The sequence below is a fragment of the Bubalus kerabau genome, chromosome 4 (assembly GCF_029407905.1).
Source record: "Bubalus kerabau isolate K-KA32 ecotype Philippines breed swamp buffalo chromosome 4, PCC_UOA_SB_1v2, whole genome shotgun sequence".
Taxonomy (NCBI): Eukaryota; Metazoa; Chordata; class Mammalia; order Artiodactyla; family Bovidae; genus Bubalus; species Bubalus kerabau.
Genome location: NC_073627.1, coordinates 57,390,821 through 57,408,261, shown reverse-complemented (window position 1 = coordinate 57,408,261; position 17,441 = coordinate 57,390,821).

The following is a 17,441-nucleotide window of genomic DNA, read 5'->3' as shown; positions in this document are numbered from 1 at the left end:
TTGCTGGGTCCCTTAGGTTTTGGATCACTGTGCTTTTGTTTTCATTTGTCTCTAGGTATATTTTTTCTCTTTGATTTCTTTAGTGATCATTGGTTGCTTAGGCTCCATTTGTATTTTTTAGAGTTTTTTTTTTTCTTTTAGTTGATCTCTAATCTCATACCATTGTTGTTAGAAAATATGCTTGATGTGATTTCAATTTTCTTACATTTACCAAGGTTTGCCTTGTGGCCAAGCCTGTGAGCAATCCTTGAGAATGTTCCCGTGCAATTGAGAAGAATGTGTATACTGCTGCTTTGGGATGGAATGCTCTATAAATATCAATTAATTCCATCGGGTCTAATGTGTCATTTAAGGCCTGTGTTTCTGTGTTGATTTTCTGCCTGGATGATCTGTCAATTATTTAGGGGGAAATATTCAGCCTTTCGCAAGAGTCGGACATGACTGAGTGACTGAACTGAATTGAACTGAATTCAGTCTTTTGGTATGTAATATAATGTTAGCAATACATTTCTTGGTAGATGTTTTTTTTTTACCAAGCTGAGTATGTCCCCCATTACTATTTTTTTCTGAGAACTGCCAACATAAATGAGTGTTGAATTTTGTCTAATACTTTTTATGCATCAATTTATGTGATCACATGAATTTTTTTTTAATTTCTTCATATGGTGAATTATACTGTTTTATTTCCAAATATTGAGCCAGCCTTGCATGCCTTGCATAAATGCCACTTGGTCATGTTGTTTAATTCTTTTTATATATTGCTGGATTTGAATGCTAACACTTGGTTAATGATTTTTGCATAAACATTTATGAGACTATTGTGTGATTTAATTTTGTTGGTACTGTCTTTGGTTACATCAGAGTAACTTTAAGTTCTTAAGGTGAATTGAGATGTGTTCTCTCCTTTTCTGTGTTCTGAAAGAGACTATATAAAATTGGCACTAATTCTTCTCTAATAATTTGGTAAAATTCTCCTGTGAAACTACCTTGACCTAAGATTTCAATTTCTTTATTATTCTTTTAATAGCACTAATGTTCCCCATTTAATTCTTGATACTGTTAACCAGTGTCATTTTCTTCTTTGTCAACAGAGGTATCAATTTTATTTACCTTATCAAAGAAGCATCTCTTTGTTTCATTGGTTTTCTCTAATGTTTTTCTATTTTCGATTTCATTGACTTCTGCTCTTATCTTTATTATCTTCTCACTTTTGCTTACTTTATTTTGCTCTTATTTTTCTAGAAACAGAAATTAAATTCAAAGATCATTTCATTGAACATAAGAGCATTATTTTCATATGAAAAATGATCTGCTTATTAATGAGGAAAGGAAGTTTAAATTTTTCGTAATTAAAAATACAGTAATAGATGAACCATGAAGCCACTTTTAGCGTCTTAAATGACCTCCATAAGTTATAGGGAATATCAGAGGAAACATTAAAATGTCATTGTCTATAATTATGTACATTTAAAATTGAATTCAGACAACATCAATTTTATAAAGAGCTACATCTTTTCAGAAAAAAAAATTGTTCTGAATCATCACCTGTAGATGTATGAATATGTGGATTTCAAAATGATTTATCAAAAATGTATACAAATATTATTATAACCTGTAAAATACTTTTAAGAGGTCCAATGATAATTGCATCAGCAAAAAAAATCCTCTCAAAATTAAAAAATAGTTTTGAGATTCACTCATATTATCAAGTAACGTTCCATAGGATGACTAAACAATAATCTGTTGATCTGTTATCCTACTAATGATCTTTGGACTGTTTCCAGATTGGCTATTTTGACCAAAGTTACTGTAAATGGTCCTATACAACTCTTTTTGTAGATATTTATTTTCTTCTCTTTTGGATAAAAACCAAGATAGACTTGTAGAGTCAAATCCAGGTTCGATGCACGATACTGGATGCTTGGGGCTGGTGCACTGGGACAACCCAGAGGGATGGAATGGGGAGGGAGGAGGGAGGAGGGTTCAGGATGGGGAACACATGTATACCTGTGGCGGATTCATTTTGATATTTGGCAAAACTAATACAGTTATGTAAAGTTTAAAAATAAAATAAAATTAAAAAAAAAAAGTATATTATATTAAACTGCCAAACAGTTCTCCAAAATTGTTATACCATTTTACACTCCCTTCAGTAATCCAAGTGCATTCAGTTTATTCCTCACCATCCTCACTAGCATTTGATGTTAACCCTTGTAGTAGCTGTAAACTGGTATCTCAGTGTGGTTTTGTTTTGCAACTCTCTGTTGATTCGTCAAGTTGAGCACCCTTCCATGTGCTTATTGGCTATTTGTATATCTTCTGTTTTGATGTGTCTATTCAAGCCTTTAGCAGGGTAACTACTATTAATTCCATTTTATAGACAAGAAAACTGAGTCTGAAGTCAAGTGACTTGCCAAAGATTGATAGCTAAAAAGTAGCAAACAAATTTTTTAGCCACATTTCCTGAATCTGACTGGTATTTCATTTCCCAAGTACTGTATTTTTTTTTATCCATCAGATCCCTGACCTCAGCTTTCCTTATCTGTACCAGTCTACAGCACATGAGGGCCTATTTGACAAGGTTTGGTAGAAGAAGGTACAGATGTGGGAATGATTTTAGGTTATCTGAAGGCAGCAGTGGCTTTTTCAAACAGAACTCAAACCATTGCACGCTAATTCTGGGGTCCTTGTGTGATGTCCGACGCCATCTCAGGCAGCAATCTACTTGCAGCCTCAACTATTCAGTGCTGCCAAACCCAAAATTAGCTCTTCTTGTTCAAGAGCAAGTGTGTGTCACTGGCCTGCATGTAACTCTCTTCAGCCTATGTAGTTTTAATCAGCTAAAATAGCCACAATTTCTTCCACCCACATGTCACATTGCACTAAATTTATATTTGGCTGATGAAGTGTAAATGCTTTTAAGTTCTTGATTTTCTCACTCATATATCTAAAGGAGAATATGTAGTGTGGTGTATGTGTGTTTTAATTTAAGAAGTAAATGTATTTTAGAGCTGGACTATACGAAAAATGCCCACTTTGATGCTGAAGGTAAATCACTGAAGGAGCAGTGAGACTGAATGACTGTTAATAGCTCTGGCTGTATTTGATATGCTGAGTTTGAGTGTTGAGGATCTGAGAAATAAGTGGGACTTTGTGACCTCCCTTTCAAACCAAGTGGAGACTATCCTAGTTAGATTGGCAGCGCAGACGGAAGGCGCCTGTTGCAGTCCTTTTAATCCTCTCGGAGCAAAGTCTTGGATTTTCCCCCTAAATAATGAATGAAGTGAATAAGCCATTGAGCCTCTAATTCCATTCAATGCCTTTGCTCTCCTGCGAGGTGTATCCGGTAGGTTTGACAATGCCACAGAAGAATTACATTGAGTACTTGGCATATGTAGTCCTTAAAAAGGCTCTGCTGAGCAAACTTACAAAGTGGCCAGGGCACCTCATTTGGCCCCTCCTGCGTCTGCTCTCATGGGATTTCAGAGTCTGGGACACAGTAAAGAAAGGGAAATGGGACAGAAGACGGAAGACAGAACTAGGCCAGAAATAAAAGGGCTGTGCCAACATTTGTAAGGAGAAAATGGGAATAATAGAGATGAGGCTAAATTTTAACAAGATGAATCCTTAAAGCCTTCTTTTTAAGTATTATTACAAATTCTTTAACTTTACTTTTATTTCTTCCTGTTTGTCTTTCTTCTTCATTAAATACCTCTTTAGCACTATAGGTCAGAAGCTCCAACATTTGCACAGCAAACTTGATCTGGCATTTTTAAAAAAAAGGGAAAGAAGTTTTTCCTTTTTGCTAAGCGTAGTTTTAATGGTTAAAGTGGCATTTACAGTCCAGGGTTTACGTGGCAGTGTAGACTGCCTTTATCATTTATGGGTCCTGTCCTGCAGCTATAGGTCTTCATTATCGTGTTTGAATGAGCAAATAAAATTTACGTCTTCACTTTTCCTTTCCATTACAATTATGAATTCTCAACTCTTTGTGATTAATTACAAAGACTTCTGTCTTCTCTATGAAGATGTGGTATCATGAAATTATCAAAATAAACCATTTGTCAAGCTGGGAGATATTCCTTGTAGAGATAGGCAGATGGGCAATCTGGTGAGGACTGGATCCCAAGGCATCCATGCAGCTATCATCTAAGGAACACACAGGCTGAAAATGAGATGGAGAAAGCAGCCTGTAAAAAAGGGCAGGCCTCTTCAGAGGTTCATTTATTTATCAGCTAACCAAGGATAAGAGGACCTGTTATGAAATTTGGTCACAGGCACCTAGAATTCAACTTAACAAGACTCAAACTCCAAACAGAAGTATTTCTAGTTTTGAAATATAACTTTATGAAACTCCATTTTTGGCTGGCATTCAGGAGAAAAAATAAATGAAGGTGGAAGGAGAATTTTCTCTATGGCTTGATTGACCACCAAAACTACCAATTATTACTCATGCAAATCATTCTTCAGTGAGTGAGGACCTAGGATAATCAAAGGATCAAATGCTCCCATGCAATGTGGTAAACCCATACAAAAGCATCAGCCCTACCAACAGCAACATCTTGTTGACTTTCTCCAAAGAAAATGTGAATAAATATAGGGCTCTATTAATAAAGGAAGGACATCTACATCATTTTTTAAAAACAAATATTCCTGATAAATAACACATGTGTTACAAGCAAAATTACATTGTACTGTAGGGAAAGAAAGTTCACCTATATAAATTCTGCAGCATTAGAACATACAGTAAACTCTCCGTATTTGTGGACTCTTCATCTGTGGATTCAACGAAGCACTGACGAAAAGTACTCAGGAAAAATATTTCAAAAAGGTCTGAAAAGCAAACAAATTTGGCATGAACCAGCAACAGTTTGCATAGCATTTACATTGTATTCAATATTATAAACTATCTAGAGGGGATATAAGGTATACAGAAGGATGTTCATAGGTTGTGTTGTGCCATGTAAGTCCCTTCAGTCGTGTCCAAGTCTTTGCGACCCCGTGGACTATAGCCCGCCAGGCTCCTCTGTCCATGGGATTCTCCAGGCAAGAATACCGGAGTGGGGTGCTGTGTCCTCCTCCAGGGGACACAATACCTCTCAAACCTAGGGAACAAACCCACATCTCCTGCAGTTCCCGCATGGTAGGCAGATTCTTTACCACCACCAGGGAAGCCCACTCATAGGTTATATGCAAATACTATACCATTTATCGGAGCAGGCAATGGCAAGCCACTCCAGTACTCTTGCCTGGAAAATCCCATGGACAGAGGAGCCTGGTAGGCTGCAGTCCATGGGGTCGCTAAGAGTCGGACACGACTGAGCGACTTCACTTTCACTTTTCACTTTCATGCTTTGGAGAAGGAAATGGCAACCCACTCCTGTGTTCTTGCCTGGAGAATCCCAGGGACGGGGGAGCCTGGTGGGCTGCCGTCTGTGGGGTCACGTAGAGTGGAACACGACTGAAGTGACTTAGCAGCAGCATACCATTTATATAAGGGACTGGAGCACTGGGTGGGGGGTATCATGGAACCAATATCCTGTGAATACAGATACAGAGCAACGACTGTATTTCCAGTACAGACCAAAAGTAGCTGAGTGGAAATAAAGCAATTTATCTTTGCAGTAGCATGTGCAAAGCGCTCTCAGAGGTCTTTTGATATCATGAGATGTTAGAGTCAGAAGTGCCCTTCAAGATATTCTAGTTTCACCCCTTCAATTAATAGAGAAGAAAGTTGAAAGGGTTGTTTGGTTTTAAAAAGGAGTGGGGGCAAGATAATCTTTCAGAAGATTCTAGCTGATGTCAAGAGACACTATATACCAACCTGCTCAGACTGTTCTGCAGAAAGGAACAATTCAGCATGCCTTCCTCTTTGACTCATAAGAAAAGTGTGAATTCCAACCACGTAGTTGGCTTTCTTGCTAGACTGTTGCTGATTTTGAAGTTAACAAAACTAAAGCCCATTGTGAAGCACTATTTGGAAAATCAGAACTAAACTTACACTCTTTGCATGATCATTTTTTTAAGAAGATGACAGATTGGGCCTGCAGGAGGAGAGAGATTCCACGCTTGCCAGGAATAAGAGGATTCTCTTTCTGGTTTGTTATTTTTATTGTTTTCCCCTGTGCTTCCAAGAGCAGGTTTATCACCAAGGCTGTGGACAAGGCTAGGAATGTGGTGGACAATATGACAACAACTTCCTGCCTGGGGTATCCCTGAATGGCCAGAACAGTCAACATATAATCAGACAATCTACAGCTGCACTGTTGCTGCTGATGTCTTCATTATGCCTGTGATATTCAGCCGGGTAATTCATTTCCCGAGCATGGCAATATCTCCTGATATGCTTAATGAGATGAATGTAATTTTGTAGCTTTTCAAAATGCATGTCTACCCTTGCACTTAGCTTTGTCCTAATATGGGAAACAATGATAGCTGCCATTCGGAAACAGCATTGTACTGTTCAGCTTTTTAGTGCAGGTTGGGTCACCAAACCACAAAGGCAGGAAACATTAGTGATTAGAATGACACACTAGATGTGGGTCACTTCATGTCCTTTGTAATGACCTTTTTACCTGCCTCTGCATTTAACCTTTCTATGGCCACGACTGTATTCTACAAAATACAGCGGTCTTGCCAATGATGTAAAATTAGTTAATTAATGGTTCCAAAGATGTGGTGGGCTTTGACAGTCACTTACCAATGCTGTCCTGAAATGGAAGAACTACAGGAGAAATAAGAAATGTGACCCGTGGGTAGTATCCAACACCCTCGCTGCAATTTTTCTTTAAATTAAGGACAAAGTATAAAATTGGACAAGAACTTGGGAAAACTCTGGGAGATGGTAAAGAACAGGGAGGCCTGGCATGCTGCAACCATGGAGTCGCAAAGAGTCGGACACGATTTGGTGACTGAACCACAACAGCAAAGTATAAACTGCATTCCTCTGAGTTCTATTTAATTCAGTTGAATTAAACATAGATGTATTGAACATCATTTACTATGCACAGGTTGAGCTCAGAAACATGACTCAGCGACCCAAATGTCAGGCACGTCTGAGCCCTGCCCTCTTGGAGATCTCGATACAGTAAGGAAAGAAGAGACCCAAGTGACTCTAAGAAAGTTAAACTGCTAACAGCACAAAATAGCTACAGATGCCACAGAGACAGAAGAGAAAGACGCTTATTCCATTTGGGGAATATAAAAGAAAAGGTTACATGCCATCTCCAAAGCCCTCTACTTTCCAATCTGAATTCTTTTGAGAAATTCTGTTCTCCTTTAGAATCTTACTGGAGTCAACTTCTCATTTCTGAGAGTTAGGACTCGTTGTCTTATCTGATTTCTAAGTGCTTTCCAGTTATCACTGATGATGATCAGTCCCAAGTATCCCAAATGAAAATGGAGAAGTCAGCATAAAAGTAGGGCAGCTTATCTTTGTTTCTACTACCACACCTGCTTTCTTGACTTCATAAAAGTAAATCCTACTATACAGAGTCTTATTGGCAGCTGGAAAGTAGAAACAGATTCTATGCTAATACATTTAACTACACATTTTCATATTAAGATTTTCTTTAAAAAAAAACAGGAGGCGAAAAAGAATACAACAGAGAGTAGGAAAAGTGGAAAAAGAGCATACTTATAACTCAGAAGTCATCTTCTTGTTGTTGTTTAGTCGCTAAGTCTTGTCTGACTCTGCAACCCCATGGACTGCAGCCCACCAGGCCCCCTTCCCAGGCAAGAATACTGGAGTGAGTTGCCATTTCCTTCTCCAAAGAAGTCATGTATCTTTCAGTATTTTGATTTATCAGCTTGACTACTTTAACTTGTATACTGAATCCTTATACAAGTCCTTATGGACTCCGGTTTCCATGCTTCCTGATGAAGAGTGATATGATTTCATGGGTAGGTATACATGTACACAAGGTTTTGAAATCATATATTCTGAAAGTCGCTTTATTGTCCTGATCTAAACAAATTCTTTCACTGAATTATAAGTGCATGAACAATATCAACATTTTAAAATTATTTGAGGTTTCTACACAACATTCTTAGAGGAAGTAAAGACACAAAAATGCCTTTGGCTTTGAGTTGAAAACAAAAGATCTCCCCAGAGAATTAGCAGAAATGAAAGTTGTGAATAGAGAGGATTCCCAGTGTTTCTGAGATGGTTCATCATCCTCCCCGACAACCTCTTTATAGCCCAAATCTCACTACACAGATGCATGATCAAGATCTATCTAGCAACCAATTTACTGTAAATGCTTTTCTTTATGATAAAATACAGTATATCAAGGAAGGTAGAATGTCTTGGGGGTGGTTGTAAGGAGAAGTAACCTGTGCTAATTCCTCTTGGAGAGATTTAGGTGAATGCTGCCACCTATTGATAGGTGAAATATATGCCACAAAATCCTACTCTGACGTGGTGTTGTGCTAATTAATGTTTATCAGAGCAGATCTCATTACTCAGTTGGCCAAAACATTTTAACAGCCCTAAGTTCATAATTCTTCATGTATTTGTGAGTTAAAAAAATAAGTATGTTATACTAATTTAAAACAACTCACAAATTATATTTCTGGTAAGAGGCAAAGGAGTGAGGTAGAAATGAGGTAAAAATGCCATGAGCTTTGCAATCAGAGATCTGCGTTGAGTCCCAGCTCAGCCCCTCAGCACATAAACAAGTTAATTGATCTCTCTGAACTCTAGTTTCCTCATCAAGAAAAAGTGGATAATCCTCTTTGTGTGAGGATTCAGTGATACTGCTGAATAACACACAGGAGGCATTTGATAAATGGCAGCATTTATTATTATTTTTCACAGAGTTATTAAAAGTAACTATTTCTGATGCAGGGATTGGTAATATGACAAACCACATCATGTATCCGACTCTGGTGAATTCTTCTGTGTGGTTCAATTATCCTTCAGCAATGCTGCTTGTCTAGTATAGTATCTTTGACATTCAAAATTAGGACAGTGTGAACATAAATATTAGAACTTGAAGTGTGCCAATTGAGAAAATGAGGATAAATGAGCTTCATTACCAAATGTCTCTGGACTGCCCTAGAGGATATATGGGGCTGAGCAGATAAAGAATTATGATAAAAACTTTGGAGTTGTGTATAAATGGGGCTTTGTGACCTGCTGGATAAGGTGGAGACTTAGAGCCAGACCTAGGAGGTTCACATTCCTGCCTCTGCATGGTGTGGGGGATCCTGGGCTCACACAGACAATAGGGGATTCATAGCTGGAGAATTCTAATGATGACTGAAAGGAGGGTGGCAGCCAGAACAAGAAGACTTTTCAGAAGCAGGACCCTGATTATCACATTGGTGCTACAGCCCAGCGAGAGGCTGCTGAGAGGCCGAATGAAGCCGTTCTTGGAAAGCTTTCAGTGAAGTGTTTGTAACCTCCTTAAGAGAATCCCATTTCTCAAAAATGCAACGCTGGAAAATCTCACATGATTAGTTCAGATAAACACCCTGTCATCAAATCACACTAGAAGTCATACGGACCATCTCTTTTTGAAGAGTCTTTTTGAATGTCATGAGTCTAGTTTCCAAGACATAGAGAGAAAAAAAAAAAACCAAAAGAGGGTATCTCAGGATATTTGAGGACCTTTACTTTTAGTCTGAAAGGTCAACTGGTGCTTAAAACAAAATAATCAAGAAATACCATGCCTATGAACAGTTTGCACCTTTTGAAAAGGTCTGCTTGGGACTGAATAGCCAATGCCCTCCCCCATCCCTTTTTCTTTTTTCTTTGGGGCTTAGAAATTGAGAGGGAGGAGGAGGAAGAGTTTCACATTCATTACTAACAACTTCACACATAATAAGCATGTTCAGATACACCCTGGGGTGTTAGTTTTCTTTTCCTATTTTTTTTTTTTTTTTTTGTCTCCTTTTTAGCAGCTTTCGATAAGTAGCACATTTTATTTTTGAAAAAAGAATCAGAGCCGTTACTGAGCAGCCGCGCCCTAAGGAAGGTCAGGAGATTAGGGAGCGGAAGTAGGCTGGCCAAACTCTTTGCTGACCACAGTAAGGGACTGCCGCTTTCTTCCCATAATTTAATTTTGAGACTCTGATGAAAAGGTACCCCCTTAAAAAAATCTTTGCTGGGGAAAATAAAAAGAGTGAAAAATTGTTAGAAAATGATCATCAAAAAGTGATCAATTTAAATTTATGTCTTACAAACAAACCACATGGAATTAACCGCAGGGCAGATGTGTATTGGCAATGGACATTCTCAAAATATGGGCATGCTTTTGCAGGAGAGACTGGACATTAGTAGCTTCTGATGTTGGTGGGTTTTGGACTAATTTCACAAGTGTTCTGAAATTCTAAACGTTGCACTTCACAAATCAGAGACCAGTATAGTACTAAAAGGAACCTTTGAATTTAACTGGCCCAGCTCACTCATTTTACAAGTGGGAAAAATGAGACCTCACAATAGAAAGTAACTTGCCCAAGGTCACACAGCTGATGAGGAGAGCTCCATGGCTCAAGTTCAGAGTCCACACCCCAAACCAGGGTTCTTTCCACTGTAAATAATTCAGAGATGGGAAATTGCAAACCCTCACATTTAATTGGGAAATCTTCTTTCAAGGGAAATTCTACACCTGTCTCCTTGCAAATGGCCCTGGATCTTTGCAGGCATGTGTGCTAAGTCACTTCAGTTGTTGCTGACTCTTCGTGACCCTGTGGACTGTATCCCGCAAGTCTCCTCTGTTCATGGGATTCTCCAGGCAAGAATACTTGAGTGGGTTGCCATGCTGACCCAAGGATCGAACCCATGTCTCTTATGTCTCCTGCATTGGCATGCGGGTTCTTTACCACTAGTGCCTGCAACTTTAGCTGTGGCTGAATGGCTTCTTCAAAGCCACCTAGGCACATTCATCTGACTCCAAGGACTTGGTCTCCTGCTCTCTTCTCTGTCTTCAAAATGTGCTCAGAACATTACATGAATGCCTAAGTTATTTCTATGTTTGATTACTGGGATTGAGTAATGCCATCATGATCTGCCATCATGCAAGTTAAAACTCAACTTCTTTCACCATCTCACTTCCTCCACCTGTACCACTGACAAATTCTATAAGCTCTACCTCCAAAGAATGTCCCGTGTTCATCTCCTAATTTGTACACTCACAGACCCTTAACAGCAATGTCTTCCTGCTTACAGATTCTTACCACTTCAATTCATGATCCATGATGGCTAGACTAGAAGGATCTTTAGTCAGCTGCACATATATTCTCCTGCTCAAATCTCTGTCAACTGTACATAAAGTCCAAACTCTTTAACACAGTGTTTGAGTACTCTTTTTAGCCCCTGCCTACTTTTGAAACTTAAATTCCATTAGGTCCTCCCATTACCCCTTACCCAGCCCAACTGGACTACTTGTCAATCCCCAAATATTCCAGGAATTCTATGCATTGTCTCCATTCCTTTCTCTTCTTTCCAATGTCTGGAGGTTTTCATTCCTCCAGATCCAGTTTAAATGCAACCTTCTCTGTAAATCTTCCCTACGTATCCCAGAAGGAAGTAATAATTGTTCTGTTCCCTTAGCACATTGCTCATACTTTTATGACATGTATTTAATTCTGCCCTGTATTATAAGTCACATCTCCCTCACTAAATAGATCTCTCCTATCTTTCAAAAGGTATCTCATTCATCTTGGTACCCCTCCTCACCATAATGTTCCATCCAAAGCTTTGCACATAATAAGCGCTTTTCTTTCTTAATATTTATTCAGCATTTACTATCTATAAGACACTAGGCCAGGCAGGGTAAGGGCTGGATGAAAAAAAATTTTTAAATAAGTAAAATGCAATCCCTGTCTTCAAAGGAGCTTTAATCAGTGAGACACACTCATGAATGACCTAAGCAAGTGAATTAACTGTGGGGGTGGAACTGGGTGGAGGGGAAGTGCTAAGTATGGACCAAACATTCTCAGTGTTCCAAATGAGAACTCTGATTTTATGATATGGAGGGTGGGGTGATGGAGGAGAGGTAGAGGAAAAGAAAGAGTACGTGAAAGTCACTCAGTCGTGTCCAAATCTTTGTGACCCTATGGACTATACAGTCCATGGAATTCTCCAGGCCAGAATACTGGAGTGGGTAGCCATGCCCTCCTCCAGGGGATCTTCCCAACCCAGGGACTGAACCCAGGTCTTCCACATTGCAGACAGATCCTTTACCAGCTGAGCCACCAGGGAAGCCCAAGAAAGAACAAGGCTGCTTAAAAAAGAAAGAAAGAAAGAAAGAAAATCAAAGAGCAGGCAGAGTTAGAAAGGAACTCATGTTTGTTGATAAATTGAATGTGCTGATCTGTATACGTGGAGGCACATGTACAACACCTACAGGGAAGAGACTATTGAATAGAGTATGAAACAGAATAGTTAGAAAATAAAATCATTACGGGATTCAAAAAACAACAACAACAACAAAAATGCTATCTCTGGGCTCTGGTCATTATTAGGTCTGACTGGTCCAACCCATCCTTCCCCCAATACCAGAGTAACCTTCCCAAAGAGGGACTATGATCGCTTAACTCTCTGTTCAGATGTTTGTTGTTGAATGAATCAGCATCAAATAATTGCAGGCTTTTGTTAAGTGTTTTGGAGAATACCAGTTTGTAGGGATGAGACAAACTCCCGGAAACAGCTGGAGAACAAAAAGCAAGAACATGCTGTGAAAGTGCTGGAGGTGGTATGGGACAAAGTAAATGTGTGATTGGACTAATGGAGACAGAATAGTCAGAGAAGACAAGCATTCAATGATGGCCACTTGGCAAGAAAAATTACACATACTAGATGGACGTGAGTCTGAGTGAACTCCGGGAGCTGGTGAGGGACAGGGAGGCCTGGCGTGCTGCGATTCATGGGGTCGCAAAGAGTCGGACACAACTGAGCGAGTGATCTGATCTGATCTGATCTGAAGTGAACTTTAGGGTTCCTTTCAGTTCTCAGACCCCTGTTATTCTTTGAGATGGTTTATTCATCATTAAATAAATACATGCTAAGTGCTTCAACAAAACACTAAGTATTTTTTGAACCCCTTCTATAGGCCAGGAACTCTGCAAGACACTCGCGACAGAGCAGTGAATAAAAGACTTTGTATTTAAACTCTTACATTAAATGGGAATGATTGATGTCAAACAATATGCAAAAAAAAAAAAAATTGTGATGGATATAATGATGGGAGGGTATAAAGTGCTATAGGACTACAGAGTAGGAACCCTAAAAGCTCAGGGACTAGAAAAATATCCCTGAGAGATGATGTTTGAGTTGAGACTCTAAAACCGTACATTAGTTAGCCAGACAAAAGGGACTGAGCATTCAGACAGAAGAGAATCATATGCAGAATTCTGGAGTTAAGAGACAGCATTGCATGTCCAAGGACTTGAAAGATATTCAAAAAAGTTACAGCATGAAGGGCAAGTAGGAAGGTAACGAGAAATTAGGCTAGAGGGACAGTCAGAGCCAGACTATGGAGAATTTTGTGAAAGTATAATGGGGGTTAATATTTATTGATAATTTTTTCATAACATTAAATATTTGGCATAGTGCATCTAGCCTATGTAATAATAATCATAGTAATGTAGTAATGTAGTAATAATCATAGTAATAATAAATGTCTGTTGAAGAGTGGATTAAGAAATGGATGGATGAATGGTTCTGCTTTTCAATAGACATGGGCTCATGAAATGACTCAGTCTCAAGTGTTTGCTCCAAAAAGCAACACCACCAGTATAGGAGGCATCACCCACTTAGTTTTGCATAGCGGATTGAACTAATGACCCCTGGGAGGCAGCCCCTAACCTCAGGAGAATTACTGAGAGTCACCTGGCTTACCCCAGCAGATGGAATTTAAGTCAATCTGCATCAAAAATCAAAGCCTTCCTAGAGGTAAGAGTAAAGTTTTACCTGGCAATCACTTAGGTTTAAGCTGTGAGAGGGTAGCCTGACTCTTTTTTAATCCTTGATGAAAAAATTAGCCTTCTCAACCTCAAGGGCATGCATATTCCCAAACGATTATTTCTATCAATGCCTCCATGGACAAATAAGTTCAAGAAGAGAAAAAGAGAAACTTTCCCTTTCAAATGAGAAAAAAGTACAATTGTGCAAAGCCAAACTGAACTCCTCCTTTGGACACCCAGGTTTTATGTCACTGAGCCTTATCTCGGATCTCAGCCCCAGAACAACTACTTGTTGGGGATGACTAAGCTGCCAGGATGAGGTGCGGTCTCTGTAAAGCGGGAAGACTTTCAAGAATACAAGATGCCACTCCCAGGATTCTGATTGATAACCAGGACATATATTAACACTCCACCCTCCTGCTTATAACCAAGAGACTTTCTCCTGATTTGTTACAGAGTCACATTCAAAGTAGGGGAGTTGATTAAGCTCCAGGTATAAATCACAGACCAGTGTCAGTGCCTAGGAAAAGGGTCCAAAATTATTTCTGAAGTCATTACAGAAGCTAAGCTTTCATTTGGAAGAAACAGAATCTGAATAGAGCTTTAGAAAGATTTTCAGTGCTGTTGCTAGGGACGTGTGTGTGTGTATCTATGTGTGTATATGTGTGAGTGTGTGTGCGTATTCACATGTACTCTCAATCAACAATGCCTCCGTAAACATAATAAGCAGCCTGTGGAGGTCATTTGCCATTTTATTTCAGAGAGAAATATGAAAAATGCCTACATAAGTGGCTTTCTAGGAAATCCATTCTGTGTCTCACTCGTCGCATAAAGCATAACCCCGTGAAAGGAGCCAGGTGCATCCAGATGTGTCTGTAATGAAAGCACTGGAATCTTCTTCCTAAAAACTGAGCCTTTAGGTGTCCTAAGTCCCAAGTCTGTTGATTACTTTCTCAGACCCAGCTCAGACAAAAACTGGCATTGGTTGAGCAGCCCCAGGGGGATTGGGACCTTTCTAAAGATGTCCCTTGTTCCTACTAGGAGAAGGATTGCTCATGTGCCACGAGATGAGAGGATACGGCTGCCACCTGTGTGCTTCTGGTCGCAAGCAGCTGTGGGCGTAAGAGGGTATCTGGCCCCAGGAGGCTGTGGACCATTTGCAGTCACAGACTGCTGGAAGGGCTCCAGGATGCCAGGCAATATTTCTTCCCCTGCAGTTCGTACAGGGCAAAGCTAACTGGCTGCTTCATTGCCCCTTTGCTCATCCTTGAGTAACAATCTTTTCTGATTCAGTCTTGTTTGCCATGAAGCTTATTTTCCCCGTGGGCCATTCCTAATGGACCTCACAGTTACAATAGGCTAAAGGTGCACAGGAGTCATAGTACCCTTTCACTATGTGCACAAGGGCTTGAGAAATCAATCCCTCCTGGGGCTGCAGTCCTGAGAATACACCTAGATTCTGAGCCAAGCTGTTTCCTTCCCCCATCCTCTCTCTGTACATCGCTGGCTCTTTTATTTTGCGTTGAGATACCTTAGTGATCATGACTTCGGCTCTTGCCTGTAGTGATCCTCCTTGCATTTCACTCTTTACACAGAATAGGAAGGAGGTTTGCTTGCTTTGCGCAGAGGCTGAGCCACAGGAGAAAGCAGAGCCAATGTGATTTATTGAATGAAAGCACTGGACAATTACCAGCAACTTGCTCCTCTGCTGCCTCAAACAACCTAAACTGGTAAGTCCAATTTATTGTTGTCTTTCTTCATGTGAATGTGAGGCTTTTTTAGTTACTGATTATTTTTAAAATATGTATGTGTTGCTATGGTTTAAATGATGTAAAAAAAATTTGCATCTTCCAAAGTTAGCTGCAGGCAGCTCATGAAGATTGCTCACAGGCCATACACAGTGGTTCTGCAATAACACATGCATGTTTACATGAATAGGTAAAAATGGGAAGAGGGAAGCCCCATTTCTGATAACTGGGCATTTTGTTTGTAGCAAGCTTACGGATATTTTGTGCTTGCATAACCGATTAGCATTAGCTACGAAAAATATGCTGTTCTTTTGTTGTGTGAGATCATTTTCCACTGGGGTTCCTGCTGCTGCTCCTGCTGCTGCTAAGTCGCTTCAGTCGTGTCCGACTCTGTGCGACCCCATAGACGGCAGCCCACCAGGCTCCCCCGTCCCTGGGATTCTCCAGACAAGAACACTGGAGTGGGTTGCCATTTCCTTCTCCAATGCAGGAAAGTGAAAAGTGAAAGTGAAGTCGCTCAGTCGTGCCTGACCCTCAGCGACCCCATGGACTGCAGCCTTCCAGGCTCCTCCATCCATGGGATGTTCCAGGCGAGAGTACTGGAGTGGGGTGCCATTGCCTTCTCCGACTGGGGTTCCTGAGTACCTACAAAATACCTGTGGGATCAGGAAAAGATGGATCCCATCACGCTGATAATCCTGAATACAAATCTAGGCACATTGCTGTCTTTAATCCAGCATGCAGGCTGGACATCCAGAGCAGAATGTTAGCATTCTGTCCATCCTGGTTTGGCATGATCATAAATAACATCATGATTGGATGTTGAGGATACCTGCCAAGGGGACGCAGTGAACATGCATGCAAACCCTTGCCTGATCCACTGCCACTTCTACACCCATGTTTCTTAAGTCTTTTATTCCATGAACATATATAGTTGGAAGGATGTCTTAAGTTTGAAAGTGGAATATTTTGAGTGCTCTGTTACCCATGCTGGTTGTTGGCCCAGCCAAGGCGGCTGGAAGTACCACTGACAAGACTGAGTTTGCTTCTAGGCTGGGCCTCCAAAATCCCTGCACTCATTTAATTTTCTCATGTTCTAAATAAGACATAAACGAATTTCTGCAGAGGGGGAAAGTGAATGGAGAAAATTATTGTTTTTCCTACCATCACCACCACCACTCTCTCTCCTTAGTCTTTTGTTTGCCTGGCTACTGCAAGACTTTATGGCATCATCAATCCATTTCTGGTGGACTCAGAGTCTACATAAATGTCATACAGAGTTTGATGTCTTTGGTGCATTCTCTCTGCAGTATATCACTGGCTGTTCAGATGAAGCTGTGGCCTTGAGTGCTGACAAGGATGGATGATGTTGGAACAGTGAACAGCATGTTTCTCTAAATACAAAGCAAAGTTAAGAAATCTGAGAGAGGGGTGGCCTTTTGCCTAGTAGAAAGTATCCCCAGGCTACTCAGTCACAAGAACAGGGTCATTCTCCTGCATGATTTGGCTGTTTCAGCAAATGATGGCATCCTAACAGGAGGGAGACAGCATTGTTTAGTGGCTAGAGATGTCAGGAAAGCCAGTCCCTTTTGGTTATTTCCTCAATGAAGTGTGTGTCTTCGAGAATTCATTTACTCTCCCTGAATCTCTATTCCTCCACTCTTTCCTTTCCTAGTTGTTTCAAAGAAGACACAGTAAGGTCAATTAATGTATCTATGAGTTACTACTTAGATCTTTCTTGTTAAAGGATGCAATAGGCAATCAAGATCACCATTAATGAGC